This window comes from Giraffa tippelskirchi, chromosome 7, assembly GCF_054371585.1.
Source record: "Giraffa tippelskirchi isolate mGirTip1 chromosome 7, T2T-mGirTip1v1.2.pri, whole genome shotgun sequence".
Classification (NCBI taxonomy): Eukaryota; Metazoa; Chordata; class Mammalia; order Artiodactyla; family Giraffidae; genus Giraffa; species Giraffa tippelskirchi.
This window is the reverse complement of record NC_137281.1, coordinates 10,012,697-10,030,000: the sequence shown is the minus strand read 5'-3', so window position 1 is coordinate 10,030,000 and position 17,304 is coordinate 10,012,697. Positions and strand designations below refer to the sequence as shown.

The 17,304-nt window shown below is 50.8% G+C and overlaps 1 protein-coding gene and 1 long non-coding RNA gene across 13 annotated transcripts in view; one reads left to right on the top strand and one right to left on the bottom strand.

Moving 5' to 3' along the window:
- LOC145515408 (uncharacterized) overlaps nt 1-127 on the top strand; it is a 1,402-nt gene extending 1,275 nt beyond the window's left edge. For both annotated transcript variants that reach the window (XR_014060877.1, XR_014060876.1), the window contains exon 3: nt 26-127. This is a non-coding gene — a long non-coding RNA (uncharacterized LOC145515408). The remainder of the gene's footprint in view (nt 1-25) is intronic.
- The window catches only part of ERCC1 (ERCC excision repair 1, endonuclease non-catalytic subunit), a 57,679-nt gene that overhangs the window by 21,599 nt on the left and 18,776 nt on the right, over nt 1-17,304 (bottom strand). For 2 of the 11 annotated variants that reach the window (XM_081515715.1, XM_081515717.1), the window contains exons 1-2: nt 12,355-12,441; nt 3,307-3,479 (exon numbers count right to left, since the gene is read on the bottom strand). The exons of 6 other annotated variants lie outside the window; for them this stretch is intronic. The gene's annotated coding sequence lies outside the window, so the exon portion shown is untranslated. Of the gene's footprint in view, nt 1-3,306; nt 3,480-11,854; nt 11,997-12,354; nt 12,442-17,304 lie in introns of those variants that run through there. 3 more of the 11 variants (XM_081515719.1, XM_081515714.1, XM_081515718.1) reach the window with 2 other exon arrangements.

The following is a 17,304-nucleotide window of genomic DNA, read 5'->3' as shown; positions in this document are numbered from 1 at the left end:
TTCACTTTCTCTCTCAAATGTTCAGCGTAACCCGAAAAATATCTCAACACACTGAGCACAGAAGCAGAGGTGAAGACCTAGCTATCTTCTGTCTAGCCAGACATTAAAAGTAATTTGTAAAACACTGCCCCTCTTCTTACTAAAGGTTCTTTCTTTCAAGTACAGTTGGTTTTGTTTGTTGGTTGGCTTTTTTTTTTTTGCCATGCCTCAGGGTTTGTGGGGTCGTAGTTCCCTGACCAGGGATCGAACTGGTGCTCCCTGCAGTGGAAACTCAAGAGTCCTAACCACTGGACTACCAGGGAATTCCCCAAAATATGGTTGTTTTAAATTTAAAATATAGGATTTATGTTAACCTGATTTTTTAAATTATTTTTAAATGAACCAATAAATAATCCTTAAATATCTCAGCTTTAATTTCTAATACAGTAAATATGGATAGATATAATCCATATTAGCAAAAGTTCTTTGGAGTCCTCATTACTTTTTATGTAGTTTTATTTTTTGCTGCGCTGAGTCTTCGTTGCTATGCCCAGATTTTCTCTGGTTTCAGTGAGCAGGGTCCACTCCTCACTGCATTTCGAGGGTTTCCCATTGTAGCGGCTCCTTTTGTCACAGAGCTCAGGCTTTAGGAGCTCGGGCTTCAGTAGCTGCAGCAGTTGGGCTCAGCAGTTGAGACTCATGGGCTTAGTTGTTCCTTGGCATGTGGAATCTTCCAAGACCAGGGATCAAACCTATGTCCTCTGCACTGCAGATTCATAACAAATGGACCGCTAGGAAAGTCCCTGAGATGACTTGTTATTCCTATTTTGTAGAAGGAGAAAGCGAGTACAGAGAGGCTAGTTTCTTGATCAAGGCCAAACAGCAAGGAAGCAAACAAACCAGGATTCTAACAAAAGCTTGTGTTCTCAACCACTGCCTTAAAAGAAAATTCAATAGGCATTCTGTATTTTTTTTTTTAACAAGCAAAATACCTTTTGAGTTTCCACAGTGGCCCCTGGATCTTGAATGAGGTTCTGGGGACCTGAGATCTGATTCTGACTCTGCCTTCTTTTTGAGCCTCAGTTTTCTCCTTTGAGACAGCATTTGAAAGCCACAGAAACTCCGTCTTCAGGGTGTAAGGGGACAGGCCCCCAAACAGACTGTATTCACTTCCTGTGGCTGCCTAACAAATTACCACGAACTTGGTGGCTTAAAACAACAGAAATTTATTTTCTCTCAGTTCTGGAGACCGGAAATCCTATTGTAAATCAAAAAATCAGCAGGGTCACACTCCCTCTGTTTTTTTAAAAACCTTCCTTATTACTTTCATCTATTTATTTTTGGTGGCTCTGCATTGTCATTGCTGCGCTCGGACTTTCTCTAGTTTCGGCCAGTGGGGGCAGCTCTTTGTTGGGCTTCTCATCACGGTAGCTTCTTTTGATGCAGAGCACAGGCTCTAGATCGATGACTCAGTAGTGGCACTCAGACTTAGTTGCTCCGAGGCATGTGGAATTTTCCTGGACTAGGGATTGATCCCGTGTCCCCTGCATTGGCAGGCAGATTCTTAACCATTAGACCACCCTCTGAATTTTCTAGGGGAAGATCCTTTCCTGCCTCTTCCAGCTTCTGGTGGCCCCAGGTGTTCCTGGGCTTGGGACTCTATCGATCTCATCTTTCTCCATTTTCACAAGATCACATCTTCTCTAATCCGTCTCCAGTTTCCCTCTGCTGTCCTCTCTCTTTCTCTCTTTCAATATCTACTTCTCCATTTATTTAGGTCTTCCCTAATTTCTCTCAGCAATGTTTTATTAGCTTTCAGTGTACAGATCTTGCACATCTGTTGTTTTTTTTTTTTTTCCAACCATGCTACAAGGCATCCAGGATCTTAGTTCCCTGACCAGGAATTGAACCTGTGCCCCCTGCAGTGGAGGTGTGAGTCCCAACCTCTGGACCTCCAGGGATTCTCCTCCCCCCACTGCCTTTCTCTTGTAACGACACTTGACATTGGGTTTATGGACCACTTGGATAATCCACAGTGATATCATCTCGAGATCTTAACCTTAATAATATCTGCAAAGACCCCTTTTCCAAATAAGTTCCCATTCACAGATTTCACGTGGATTTATCTTGGGTTGGAGAGGGGCACGTCATTCAACCCATTACACAGATCAAAACAGAAAAATGAGAACAGGAAAATACGTGGCAGAGTTTAGACTGGGAGGTGTCCAAAGCTTTGTGATTGCACACACCTGTTCCAGTGGGGAATGTTAAAGCACGTGCCCTTGAGAGCCCAGAGTGGTCCAGGTGTCCTTCACATGATGGTTAGAAGTCGGGTGTGTCCACCATCCTCTGACATTTCCACGAGGATGGGAAGTCTTTAAGGGAGTTTTTCATTCTTCAACTCTTAAAGTGGAGTAGAGAGATTTTCTCTTTCACAAAATTCCAAATAATAATAACAGTCAAACACTCGTACAGCACTTAATATGTGCCAAGTCTTGTTCTAAGTGTTTAAATATCTATTAATTCATTTAATCCTCACAAAACCCCCTCTGATGTCTTGCCGATTCTCCTTTCAGAGAGGAATGAAAGGGTGGTGCAGAGAGGCTAGAGTTTCAGTTTGGAAGTTTCAGAGCTTGAACCCTGTAGTCTGGCTTCAGAGTCTAGGTTCTTGATGTTAAGCCTTGCTGTCACCCGGAAGCACACCATCTCACGTTAAATCTGAACTCTGAGGAAGCCATACTCCCAGATCCCTGCCCAGGCATTGGCTACTGCTGCGATGTCTAATATGGCAGCCATTTGGCTACACACGGCTCTTAAGCACTTGATACATGGCTGGTCCAAAATGAGACGTGTCATGAGTGTAAAATCCACATCACATTTCATATACTTAGTGTGATTTTTTAAAAAAAGAACATAAACTATCTCGTTAAGAAAACTGCTGGACTTCTCTGGTGGTCCAGTGGTTAAGAATCTGCCTGCCAATGCAGGGGACCCAAGTTCTATCCTTGGTCCAGGAAGATTCCACGTGCCCTAGGGCAGCTAAGCCTGTGTACCGCAACTACTGCAGCCTGCAGAGTCTAGAGCCCACGCTCTGCAACAAGGGACCCACCGCAGTGAGAAGCCTGTATGCTGCAACTAGAGAGACGCCCCTGCTTACCACAACTAGAGAAAGCCCATGAGCAGCTACAAAGACCCAGCGCAGCCAAAAATAAATAAAATGTTTCTTTTTTTTAAAAAAAAAAGAAGACTGCTGATATTAAGTACATATTGAAATAATATTTTGCATCTATCTGGTTAAATAAAATACAGGAACAAAATTATTTTCACCTGTTTCTTTTGGCTGTTGCAGGGGAGCTACTAGGGTATTCAAGCTCACGTCCTATTTCTTGTGGACAGTGCTGGTCCATGGGATTTGCTGTCTCTCCATCTGGGAGGGCATCAGATGATGCGGTGCCACTTGTTCCAGGGGTCACTGAGCCTCAGGATTTCTTGTGATTGTTCTGGAACAATCCATGTCAGAAGCACATTCAAACAGAGCGACTGATGCTCACGTCAAAAACGTGGCCTTAAAGGACGCTCTCAGATTCCTCTCTGCACCAGACCGAGGTGAAGAAGCTACTTAGCCAAGAGAGACCACAGTGCCAGGCAGTACTTTACAGCTGCTCGGTGTATGGAGAACATTTTTTATTCATAAATTATACACATGCGTGCCTTTATTGGGCTTTCCAGGTGGCGCTAGTAACAAAGAATCCGCCTGCCAAGGCAGGAGACCTAAGAGACGCAGGTTCAATCCCTGGGTCGGGAAGATCCCTTGGAGGAGGGCATAGCAACCTACTCCAGTATTCTTGCCTGGAGAATTCCATGGACAGAGAAGCCTAGTGGGCTTCGGTCTACAGGGTCACAAAGTGTTGGACACCACTGCAGCAATTTAGCATGCATGCATGTGACCTTATTAAAAACATTATAAAAACTTACAAAACGGAGATAAAGGGACTTCCCTGGTGGAACAGTGGTTAAGACTCCGTGTTTCCAATACAGGGGGTGCAGGTTTGATCCCTGATCAGGGAACTAAGATCCCACATGCTGGGTGGCATGGGCAAAAAACAGACAAAAATAAAAACCCTCGAAACAAACAAAATAGAGATAAAATACTCATGGATGAGCTAGGCTGCATGAGATCACGAGTTCAAATCATGACTCTGTCCCCTCCCTGGCTGGGATTCCTTCCATGAGTCCCAGTTTCTTCATCCAGAAACTGGAAAGGTTTGTTCCTGTGCCCTGAAGGGTGTTGGGGGAAGTCAGTGAGGCTGTGTGTGCAAAAGGCCTGGCACGCTGCCAGGCAGAGAAAGAGCTACAACAACCACCAGGTTTCTTGAGAGGCCGGGACCTGGCTTAGGTCAGAGGGAGTCATGTTAGGTTTCTCAGCAGAGGGGATCGCTGTGCTGGACCTCAAAGCACGGAGCACTAGTCACTAGGTGGAGAAGGATGGGAAAGGCATTTGTGCAGACAGAGCTGAATGTTTAAGTCGGGAGGCATGCTCGAGGCACTGGAGAAAGGTAAGCTGTTCGAGTATTGTTTGAAGGTGAAGTGGCATGTGTTAGGGAAAGGGGTGGGGGGCAAGAGATGGGGTTGAATAAAGCAGCAGGCCACGGAAGGCCTTGTAGATCACAGGACCAGAGCACTGGGGAGCCACAGCACGCTCTGAGCAGGGGAGAGACCTGAATGGAGCGGGTTTGTGGTTTAGCAAAATCCTTGCAGGTGGGAAGGTGCAGATCCGAGGCAGGAAACCAGGGATGAGTGTAGATATGAAGGAAGAAGTGGGGACAGGGGGCCAAGTTGGCAGCTGGGTCAGAGTAAGGAGGAGGAGGAAGGAGAACATATAAAATCTTTAAAAGTGGTTAGGAGTTTGCCTGCTGATGCAGGGGACACGGTTCTATCCCTGGTCTGGGAAGATTCCACAGGACACAGGACACCTAGACTTGTGCGCCACAACTACCAAGCCCGCTGCAGCTACTGAAGCCTGTGCGCCCTAGAGCCTGTGCTCTGCAACAAAAAAAAGGTGCCACAGTGAGAAGCCCGTGCACGGAAACTAGAGACTTTGCTGCAACTACAGAAAGCCTGAGCACAGCAATGAAGACCCAGCGCAGTTAAAAAAAAAAAAAAAAATAGAGGAATTCCCCGGTGGTTCAGTGGTTAGGAATTCTGAGCTTCCATTGCAAGGGGCACAGGTTCAATCCCTGATTGGGGAACTAAGGTCCCACAAGCTGCACAGTGTGGCAAAAAAAAAAAAGAATGGAGATGAGTGATGGGCTATGGGAGGTAACGGGAGGAAGGCACCAACCGGACTCTGGTCCAAGAGACAGGGTCTGTGTGGGACTAGGTGGAAGCTGGAGGCCTGGGAGAAGGAACCACAGGCATAGGAGGAAGATATTGAGGTCAGAGTGAAATTCTGTGGCACAACCAGGGGGAAGCATTCAAGAAGCTTCTAGATACATGGGTCTGGAGTGCAGGAGAGATGGCGAAGCAGAGGCTGGGAGGCTGGCAGAGCTCAGACAAGGCTGAAATCCTGACAGTGGGAGAAAGTGGAGGGTGCAGTAGGGTAAGCCCACCATTGGCCAGTGATGACAGTGGAACTTGGTCCTGTCCGGGACAGTAGCCTCAGAGTCGGGTTCTCATTCTGGTCTATACCTGGGAACAGGCAGATGAGCAAACCCAGAGCCCCCGCAGGTGAGGAAGTGGGAGCTCCCCCAGGTGTGCCTGCCTGGTGAGGAGTGGGGGCTCAGGTGTACACAAGCAGTCCATGCCTCCATGGGTGTGTGTGCATGTGTGTGTGTGTGTAATGAATGGGTACTTCAGGGGGTACAGTTATCCCCTGCCAAGGACTAGAGGTGGTGAAAAGTTCCTGGTTGTGGGGATGGTTGGAAAGCGAAAGTGAATTAATTGGGAATCTCTCAGTTTCACATGTGAACTGGTTCTGGGAAGCATATTGGCTCACATTTTCAAAAGGTCAAGGAGTAAAACCAGCTTCAGTCACAGCTTGATCCAGGAGCTTAAACGATGATATGAAGTCACTATCCCATATCTGAGTTTTTTATTTCTCTGATTTTCTCCTCAGGAAGACATTCCTTGAAGTAGTGAAGACAGCCCTAACAGCTTTAGGCTCATATCTCATCCTCTTAGCCACCCCAGAGGGGAGGAAAGGCTCCTGCTCAAGGGTTCATCATTCATTGTCTTAAATGGGTCACAGGCTCACCTCTGACCCAATCACTGTCCTCAAAGGCCAGCCCAATTGGAATACTCTGATTGGCTGGACCTAGGTCAGGTGCCCTTCTCTGGAAACGGGATGGGGTGAAGCCCAAGACAATCAGGTGAACTGAACTTGAGAAAGGGGTGGTTTCCCAAAAAACAAGTAGAAGTTCGGCAAAACCATAGATACTCATGTGGCTGGAAGCAAAGGGAGATGGGAAAACAGATTTTCTCATCTGTTAATGGGGTTTAGGATTATGATCTCACCTCTGAGCGTTAGGGTGAGGATTACATGAATTAATGCAGGCGAGACATTTAGTAGACTGCTCAGTAAAAAGTAGGTGCTGGATAAGAGGTAGCTATTATTTAAAAACCAGTAATCAGTATTACTATTATTGATGATGAATGGCATCTATGTGCTGGGAGGTAATGAGCACCCAGGCTCAGGAGGAAACCAAACTGAAGCTGAGCAATCACACAGTGAAAACTCATGCAATCTACACTGTACAAGCTCAGTCCCCAAGTGGTTCTTCTCTGGGTTTCTGTTTCCAAGTCTATGAAATAGGGTGAGGGGACTGAATGAAACCAGATCATTTTAGAGGGTCACCTCCTTAGAAAAAGGCTTCCCCTGGATTACTCTTACAGTGTGTGGGTGCTCAGTCCCATCCAACCCTGCGAACCCCATGGACTGTAGCCAGCCAAGCTCCTCTGTCTATGGAATTTTCCAGGCACGAATACAGGAAGCGGGTTGCCATTTCCTACTCCAGGTGAACCTTCCCTACCCAAGGATGGAACCCAAGTCTCCTGCGCCTCTTGCATCAGCAGGAAGATTCTTTTATCACTGAGCCATCTGGGAAGCCCACTTTCACCAAAGCATTCTTCTAATTATAATAAATCCTCCCATTTTATTTTCTTAACAGTGCTTACCACAATCTGAAATTATCTTATGATCTTCGGTGTGGGGGGAGGGGCATGCCATATGTCATGTGAAATCTTAAGTTCCCCAACCAGTAATCGAACCCATGCGTCTGAAGTGGAAGGACAGTCTTAACCACTGGACCACCATGGATGTCCCAAATCATCTTATTCAGTCTCCCCCATTAGAATGTCAGCCCCACGACACCAAGGATATTTGAGGTATGTCTCGTTCACTGCTGTGTTCTCATCACCTAGCACGTTGCCTGGTACACAGTAAGCCCTTGATAAATACTTGTCCAGTGACTAGCTAGATACTGTTTATAAAAACATAGGGTGCCAAGTTTTCTGATAGGTAGTGAGTTCTCCATGAAGGGAAGTGCTGGGGGTGAAACTGAAAGAGCAGTACCTTGCAATTCATGACGCGAGGCCCCCAACCCAGTTCCCGTACCGGCCTCAAGTTTCCTGATTTATAAAATGGGTGTGTGGCCGGCAGGGGGTGGTTTGTGGGGGTATGTGAACTCCTGGCCCGGCCCCTGCCTGCGATCCCCGCAGGGGCCACCAGGGGGCGCGGCGCCTCTGCCCAAAAATCGGCCCTCAAACGCTCGAGCCCGGGTGGATGCTTCCCGACGGTCCTGGAATATTCTGAGCCGCGCTGGCTTCCAAGCGCTCAGAAATCCAAGAGTTTGTGCGGATGGGCGGGTGTCCGCGCTCCTCGCAGGAGGGCGGGCGGTGACTCAGGCGCGCGGCCCCCAGTTCTCGCGAGGGAGCGTGCGCGGCCTCGGGAACTCGCGCGGCGCCGCGTCCATTTTTACCCGAGCGCCGCTAAAAATAGTCCCCGCGCTCGGAGCTGAGCCCGAAATAGCGGCCCCCAGATAAGGCAGGACGACTCAGCGCTTCCGGGGAGCGGAAGGGGGAGGCAGCGGGGGGGGGGGCGAGGGGAGTGGGGCCGGGCTCAGCTGGGCCTCTCCGCGTAGCTGCGGCCGGACGACCGGCCCCCGCCGTCCCCGCGCTGCCCCCAACTGCGACCCCAACCCGCATCTCCCGAACTGTCACCAGCCTCGAATCAGCGCCCCTAGCCCCTCCATCCCCTGCAGTTCCCTGTATCCTGGTCCCCCACACCTCAGTTTCCCCTCTGTTCTTCACCCCTGACCATTATTCAGCTTCCCTTTCCGTATCCTAGCCTTTATTCTTAACCCTGTCGCCCCCTCCCCAAGTCCTCCGCTGACATTGGTCTCCGTCCCTCAGCCCACCCTTCCCGAAGCCCTGTCCCTATTCTCTCTTGCCTTTCTGAATCCCACCCCCAGCCCTCAGCTCCACTTTTATGAGGGTACGATGCAGAGGTCACAGGAAATCATGCCGGACCAGCCAGGCAGAGGGTTGGGAGTGAGGCTCTGATTTCTTGGCTAGTTTCTGTAGTGGATCGGATGGGCTTAGTTCTGGGTCTTAGCCAGTTTCAGGGCTCATACTGTGACAAGGGTCAGGGATTCAAGCCTGGGCCAGGGTTGGGGCTCAGACTGGGGACAGAGGCAGGTCTGCTGTCACCAAAGTTGGGGTCGCTGTGTCACCAGTCAGGGCTCAGCCCGGTGCCCCACTGTTTGGCTCACCAAACCCAATTCAACTATGATTCTTCCCGTCCTTGCAAGTCAGGGACACCACAGCCCCAGGCAGTGGGAAAAGCCAAGAACTCTGCTCCCTCTGGGCCTGTGTCTCCCCTTTGCACTTGGATCCTTTGGGGGCACCTTCCTCTTCTGATATCCTACGACTCTTTAAGTGCCTACTCCAAGAATCAGCCTCAAAGATCTTATACCACGTTCACCTGAGGTTCAATATCTGCATCTTTCTAGTCTTTGAAATATCACAGGACAGAAAGTGCCCTGTAGAATGATGTTGTCTGGATGAAAATTTAGGCAGAACCCTTTGGCTGTGGATGGAAGGCAACTTCAAGGGCTGTCCCTGTCCGTAGTGGACACAGATTTAGGCAGGTGTCTTGATGGTTTATGTTGTCTGGATGGGACTCAACCAGCAGGCAACGGGACTGGGCTGGAGGAGCCTTTAAGGCAAGAAGAATCATGCAGATGGATCGAAGAATTAGGAGGCTAGAAAAGTGAGCAAGGACTAGACAACCCTGGGCCCCGTGGGCCATGGTGAGGTGCCTGGACTGTTTCCTCCAGGGACACTGGGAAAGCCATGGTAGGTTCTGAGGAGGGGAAGGAACAGGCAGGTTTGAAGACCTTTCTGACTGCTTCCTGGAGGTAGACTGAGGAAAGGAGGGGGAGAAGAGAGGCCTGGACCTAGGGAGGAGTGAGAAGAGAGGAAAGAGGAGGAGAGAGCAGATTTGAAAGACAGTGAGAAGGCAAGAAGGGCCAGACTTGGTGGCTGAGAGGCTGTGAGGGGAAAGAGGCACCCAAGTTGAGGCCCACATCTCTGCTCAGGTGAGAGTGGGATGGTGGGGTCATCCCTGAGGCCCAAGAGGAGGAAGAGAAGGTGTGGGTAGAGGAGGCCCAGGTAAGTTTCAAAGTTAGTCGAGAGAGGGTCATTTTTAAACTTTAAAAAAAGGGGGGGATTTAAAAAAATTGGGGGAACATATATTGACAAATGGGCTTCCCAGGTGGCACTAGTGGTAAAGAAGGTACCGCCAATGCAGGAGACATAAGAGAGGTGGGTTCCATCCCTGGTTTGGGAAGATCCCCTGGAGGAGGGAATGGCAACCCACTCCAGTATTCCTGCCTGGAGAATCCCATGGACAGAAGAGCTTGGTGGGCCACAGTCCACAGGGTCACAAAGAGTCTGACACAACTGAAGCAAAGCGACTTCGTACACACGCTTATTGGCAAATACAAAAGAGTATACTTTGAAAAAGTTAATTTCCCTCTTCCCTCTGATCCCCACTTCTCACTATTAACTACATCCTGTGTGCCTTGGCCAAAAGAATTCATTGAGCTCTCACAATGTCCTCAGCCTGTGCTAAGCCCGTCACAGAAGTGACCTTGTCCAAATCACTCATCACCCAGTGTGTAAGCCAGGCACCACTGCTATACTCATTTAAGAGAAGTGAAAACTGAGGCCTTGGAAAGATGTGGGAATGTGTCCTTTCAAGGGCCTGGCTGTGAAGGCTCTTCAAACTTGAAGGTATGGGAGTAGATGAGATCAGAGGAACAAGTCCAAAGGGCCAAGGTCCAGAGCTCAAGGATCTGGCGGGGAGTGATGGGGAGTTCAAGGAGGCTGCCTGGAGGAGGAGTGAGGAAAGCTAGGAAGGTGCGTTCCAGAACCTTCTGATGAAGGGTTAGGATGGAAGCAAGTCCCTGCCTTTGGGGGGCTGAGGCATCCCTGGCAGCAGGGCAGTGCCCTCCTCCTCATGCCCCAGAGGTGTTCATAGGGACAGACTGAGGTTTCTTGATGACAACTCAGGGACATGGTGATAGCACAGCCGGCTGTAATGACGTCGGAGTGATTCGCCAACGACCAGCGTCTCTAGTCATGCCCTGTGGGGGGCATGAGGATGGGAGGAAGTGACAGGCCACAGGGGTGGGGGCAACAGGGATGCAGTCATTCAGAGACCAGGGCACTCAGGAGCTGAGCCAGTGTGTTCTGCCCCCTACACCGGGGAAGTTTGGGTGGGAAGATCTGTGATTTGGGGCTCTGTTTAGTGAAGAAGGTCTAGTTTCAGCCACCTTTGACTGGGATGGAGTAGGTCTGGGCACAGAATCAGGAGCTGCTGGGGTCAGGGACTTCTGTTTTGTTTGTGGCTAGGTCCCCATCACCCAGGACGTGACTGGAACAACAGTAGGGGCTCAGTACATGTTTGTTGAATGAATCGAATGAAAGGGATCAGTACTCCTTGGATCTCTTGCCTCACAGCCTTGGCCATTAAGCCGCCTCAGCTAGAGGCATTGCTAGGAATACCCTTTCCCACCCAGGGTCTCATCTCAGCCCCTGCTTCCCGAGTGGGGATGGGGGAATGAGGGGGGTAAGCAAGAAAACCAGTTCTTGCCTCTGATGGACTCCGCCCACATGTGATGTCACAAGCCGCTTGGGGATCCCATCCCTGTCCCTCCCTTGGGATGGGGCGTAGAAAGGAACCCGGGAGTCCTAACTTCCGCCCCTCCCCGGGGCCTGGCGGTATTACATAACCCCGACGTCGCGTCCCCAGGGATGTCTCCGGACGTCCTGGCCTGGCCGGGGACAATGGGCGGGGAGAGGCCCTCCCGCCAGGAACCTGGAAGTGGCAAGGGCACCCTCTCCTCTGATTCACCCTTGTTTCCGTCCCGTTTAAGCCTCCTCCTTCTCCTCAGGGAACCGTGTCTCCCCCAAGCTCTGTACCCTCACTTCTTGGTCCCCGCTAAATTTCAGCGGCCTGAAATTCAGGCCTGTCCCGGCCTGCAGATTTGTCTCGGCCTGCAAATATCAGCCCTCAACCCAAACTCCCTGCCCTCACACCAGTCCTTTGTCATTTCTGAATCCCCTAAACGTCCAGTTTCCCACGCCCTCCTTCACTCACCCATGTGGGGGGGGGGGGGCCTGTCCCGTGTCCCTCAAACTATCCCCAACTTCCTACCCCGCCCTCCCAATCTCCTCCCGTGGCTTCTCCAAGCTTCCTCCATCACCTGTCTTCCCCAAACCCCTCCCCACCTCCCTCAAACTGACCCCTAAAACTCTTTCTCGTCCCTCATCCCAGCCCCCTTGTCTCCCGAAACTGCCCTAGTATCCATACTTCATTCCCCTCAAATCGGGTCTCCGATTCCCTCCTGACTCCAGACGTCCGCTGGGCCCCCTCGGCCCCAAACCCCCGGCCACCTGCGCCCCTCCCCAGCCCGCTCCCACGCCCGGCTCGGGTTCCCAGGCTGCCCCCCCGCGGTGGCCCAGAGACCCAGTTTGCCGCGGCAAAACATTGGTCTCCGGGCAACAGGCCCCTCCCGCCCCAGGGCTGCCCGCTGCGAGCCCGGCCGCGCCGGGGCCGAGACTGGGCGCGGAGGCGGGGTGGGAGCACCAGGCTTGGGCCTTCGCCTCCGCAGGTCAGCCGGGCGCAGGGACCCGGGGAGACGGCAACGCGGAAGTAGAGATTCTGGGCCCCGGAGTCAGAAACCCCGTGAAATTCGTAGAGTCTGAAGGGAGCTGTCTGGGACTCAGTAATAGAGGCCGCGCAACCAAGGAAAGAAGGAATGAGCCCTGAAATAAACATGGGGATGATGAGGATAAACACAGACAACGCACCGGTCCGCAGGGACGCCCCTGAAGGCAGGATAATCTACCTCGGATCGTCCGGGTCTTTGAGCTTCTGTCTCAGGGACTTCCGTCTCTGACTCTTAGTTTCCGTATTTGTGAAACGGGTAGCGCTTAGCATAGAGGGCTGCTGTGACAATAGGGATTCAAGGTAAGGATTCAATGAATTCACCGACCTAGAACTCCTGGCACACTCCTGGCACGTCATTCATTCGTTCAGCATATTTCTCGAGCACAAATTATGTGTCAGATACTGTGGTAAGTGCTGGCAGTTCAACAGTGAACAAGATGAAGGTCCCTGTCCTTCTGGAAGCTCACACTTTGGGAGTAGGGAAGGAGATGATGGACCTTATATAGCATATTGGAAAGTAGCAGTTCTGGGGAGGTAGAGAGGAAGGGAGGGTGGAGGCTGCCAGTTCCAATAGGGTGGTCAGAGAAGGCCGACATGAGACGGTGATTCTTTGAGCAAAGACTGGAAGTTGGTGAGAAAGGAGCCGTGGAGATATCTGGGTCAAGAGCATCCGGGTCAGAGAGAGCAGCAGATGCAAAGGCCTTAAGGTGGGAACATGCCTGGTGTGTTGGAGGAACAGGAGGAGGCTGGTGTGGCTGGAGCAAAGAAAGGGAGGGGAAGGAGAGTGGCAGAGACAAGGAGCCTATGGGCCATGGTGAGGGCCTTGACTTTTACTCTGGGTGAGTTAGATGCCATGGGAGGGTTTTGAGCAGGAGAGAGACATGAACTGACTTTGATTTAAACAGCATCCCTCCAGCTATATGTGGGAAATGGGCTTTGGGAGGCCAGAGTGGAGGCAGGCAGACCAGCGAGGCAACCCAGGCAATAGTCCAGGCAAGAGGTGAAGGTGACTTGGACAAGGGGCAACAGGAATCAGATTCTAGAGGTGTTTGAAGGCAGAGCTGCAAAATTTGCTGACAGGCACATTCATGGCAAGCCCTCAACAGACGGCAGCAGTTACCATTTTGTGAAAGAGACCTCACAAAATCCTCACACAAGTCCTAATCCTCCCCATTTTATAGATGCAGAAATCAAGGCTCCCAGAGGTCACTCAGCTTGCCTAAGGAGTCAACTCAGTCTGGCTCCAAAGATGGTACCACTCTATTAGGTTGGCTCTTCCCAAGTCCACAACACCCTTGGAGTCTGGAGCTATACCCAAACTTATCCACGTGGGCCCCAGGACCCCTGGAGCTATATCCTCATTAGCCGCACCCAGTGGGCGTAGAAAGTGGTGGCCTGACAGAGAAAGCTGCCTGACTGGTGCTCAAGTTGTCAGGTAGTCACCCATGCTGGCCCAGGACACTGGCTTAAAGGCAGGCAGGTACATGTAGAGAGGGTCCACCCAGAACCTCCCAGCCCAGCATCCGCTTCCCACACTCAGTTCCAGCACTGGACCCGGCACACCCCAGTGCTGCCTGCAGCGACCTGTTGAATACAGTCACACACTCGCTCGCAGGTAGGTGCGTGGCCCTCCACCGTGAAGGTGCATTTTAAGGCAGTGTGCAGAAAATGCAATTTTTGGCTTTATCTCTCTGTGTTTCCATATCTCTCTGCCTCTATCTTTTTGTCTCTGTCTGTGCCTTGCTATCTGTCTCTCTCTGTCCGCACCCTGACCCCCTGCTCTGTCCACACACAGGACCCTCTACCTGCAGGGGAAATCACTCTTGTCCCTGGCCATGTCTCCATGGAACCTCAGCTATTATGTGGCTTCAGAACTCGGCATCAGCCAACAGGGACCTATGTACAGCACCAAGAACTATACCCAATATTTTGTAGTAATCTATAAGGGAAAAGAATGTGAAAAAGAGTATATAAATATATGTATATATATATATAAATATGTATATATATACACACACACATATAATTGAATCAGTTCGCTGTTCACCTGAAACTAACACGACATTGTAAATTAACTGTACTTCAATTTAAAAAAACCATTAAAAAAAACAACACCTGGCATCAGGGCATGTGTGGAGGCCTCAGATCAGTTGTTCAGAATATCTCAGGCAGAATCTCACATGTCATAATCTCTGCCACCTCCTTCTCTGAGATTCTGACCCACAGCTTTTGGGTGTGGGACTGAGGCAATCCACCTTTATCAAGTTGCCCAGGAGATGGGGCTCCCTGTCAATCTGCACTGCAGTGCGTGCATGCTAAGTCACTTCAGTCGTGTCCGACTCCTTGCAACCCCATGGACTGTAGCCCGCCAGGCTCCTCTGTTCATGAGATTCTCCAGGCAAGAATACTGGACTGGGTTTCCAATGTGCTCCTTCAGGGGATCTTCCCGACCCAGTGATTGAACCACATCATTTACATCTCCCGCATTGGCAGGCAGGTTCTTTACCTTTAGTGCCACTTGGTACTCCATCTAATTTTGCACAAAGGGAAGAGAAGAGGCCCAAGGAGCAGAAGAACCATCCTGACACCCACAGCACTCAGTTGTGAGGGGATTGGTGCTGTTCAGAATCAGTGGGCTCTGGGAACAAATTTGGGAGCTAAATGAAGAATTAAAGGGAATCACAAAGACACAGAAGGAGACCCAGAAATGGATAAAAACCCAGAGAAAGGGGAGTGGGAGGGAGGCAGAAACCCAGAAAGGGACTCAGCGGAACAGAGATAGAAAGTGACAGAAAAGCACAGAGATGGCATAACAGAGACAGAGAGACAGCAGAAAGATGCAGAGGGAAATTGAAGACATATTAAGAGACAGACTGAGACACAGCATTTGGGGGATAGAGAGACCCCAATAGAGGTATATTTTCAATGAGGCAATATACATGATAGGCTTGACTTCCTAGAAGCAGCCAGTGCCACAGTTTGGCAATTACAGGCTTAGCAAGCCAGGTCCCCTCCCTAGGCTCGACATGTAGGATGCACATTAAACACGTTTATATAACCTGCCCTCTGTGCAGAATCTAAGAGCTTTACATAATGTAGCCCCATGAGTCATGCTGCAGACATGGGGCAGTGACCTGACACACCCAATGAGAGCGGACCCCTCACCCAGGACCGTTACCTGGAAGTGACTATGTGAGAAGTGAGAGATCACAGGTTTCACTGAGGAGAAAGCAGAGGGTCAGAGAAGGCAACGCATTTGTCTAAGATCACACAGCCAGGGGCCAGTAGAACAAAAATTCCAATCACACCTGCCTGATTTCCTTGCCTTTGCACCCCAAGACATAAAGAAAGGTGATGACTGACAATGCCCTGTGATGTGTTATTTTACAGAGTAGAGGAAATAATAGTTAAAACATTAGCAATAATATGACAGCCCCTGTGTATTTAGCACTCTGTGCTGCAGTGCTTTACAAATACCATCTCATTCCAAATCCCAGTGAGGTAGGGAAAGAACTCAGTTATTAAAGAATATAATTTTGCCTGTTATGTACAGAGCACTTACTATGTACTAAGTACTTAACAGGATTTCATACAGTCAGAGTTCTGGAGGTGGGTGATGCTATCACTCCCAATTCAGGAAGCAAAGATGCTCAGAAAAAGGAAGTTACAGGTCAAGGTCACAGAGTGAGTATTTGAACCCAGGTCTCTCTATCGGTTTATGTTTGCCACCCACTCTACCATGGAAGTGCGTGCCTACAAGTGCGCCTATGCACGTGTGAAATCGATCTAACATCTTGCACTAACATCTTAAAAACTTTAGTTCAAATATCAACAGCCCCCAGCTTATATCCTTTTCTCTACTCCAGGAGCGTGTAAGCCAGCCTCCGATTCCCTAAATCTCCCCAACTCCTGGGCAGCGACCCTCCCCTCTCCCTGCAGAGCCTCAGTCCCCGCCGCGCGGTCCAGCCCGCTCCAGTAAAATGTTCCTGCCTCTTTAAGAGAATGAACAGTCGGCCGGCGTTGCCTGGCAGCGCCTCTGCGGTCGCCAGGCAACATCAACAAACGACTCAGCCGCCGTCTCCGCGCTCACCGCCCCCCCGCCCGCGCAGACGCGGTGACGCGACGGGCTGTGGAACGCCGTCGCTTAGCAACGTGAAGGCTGTTTGTCCCGGGCCTGGCCGCTCGGCCGCACAGGGTGCAACCAGGACCGGCCCGGGCGGACAGACGAGCCGTCCGGGAGCCTGGTGTGGGGGGGCTCTGCGGTGATGGAGCGGGGGAGAACCAGGCCCCCAAATTGCCGGTTTCCCTTTAGACAGCCGCCGACTGCTTGTCACCCGCTCCTCCTGTCTGACCTAGGACCGCCTCCGCTGGGTATCTGTCCGTCTGCGCCCCCTCCTCCCCAGCATGTCTGTCTGTCCAGCATCTCCCGCGCGGTGGCTGTCTCACATTCCCCCAAATAATAACAACTAAAATAGATTCAAGCACACTTCTCTGGCCTTCTGCTTTTGCCTCAGACTCCCGGGTTCCTGGGTGCGCTGTTGCATTTGGGGTCCCAACCAGTGGTGACAGGCAGGGCACACACACACCTGGAGCCACAGCGCGAGAGCTACCTTTCCCTGTTCCCTTCCGGGTTTCTTGCCTGTCTTCCTCGAGGCTCTTTCATCAGACAGGCAGCCCAAAGTCCTTCCATCGTGTGTCTGGGAAGCTGTCCACAGCTGGGAGGTTTTAATAACTCATCCCCAACACACACCCCCGACACCCCCAACCAGTAGCTTCATGTGACCAGGGCTGGGGCGAATCTCCAAGCAGAGAGAAAAAACTGGGTGTTTGACTGAATGGTTGTGACTGTAGGTGAGTGATTCTGTCCGTGCCAGTGTCTATCTGGGGTTTCCCGTATGAGAGTGTGCTTATGAGGGCTTCCTTCGTGTGTAAGAGCAACTGACGGACTCAGCGAGTGGTTTCCCCAGTTTGCATTTGTGTAGCTGGATGTATTGGAGAAGGAAATGGCAACCCACTTCAGTATTCTTGCCTGGGAAATCCCATAGACTGAGGAGCTTCGTGGGCTACAGTTCATGGGGCTGCAAGAGTTG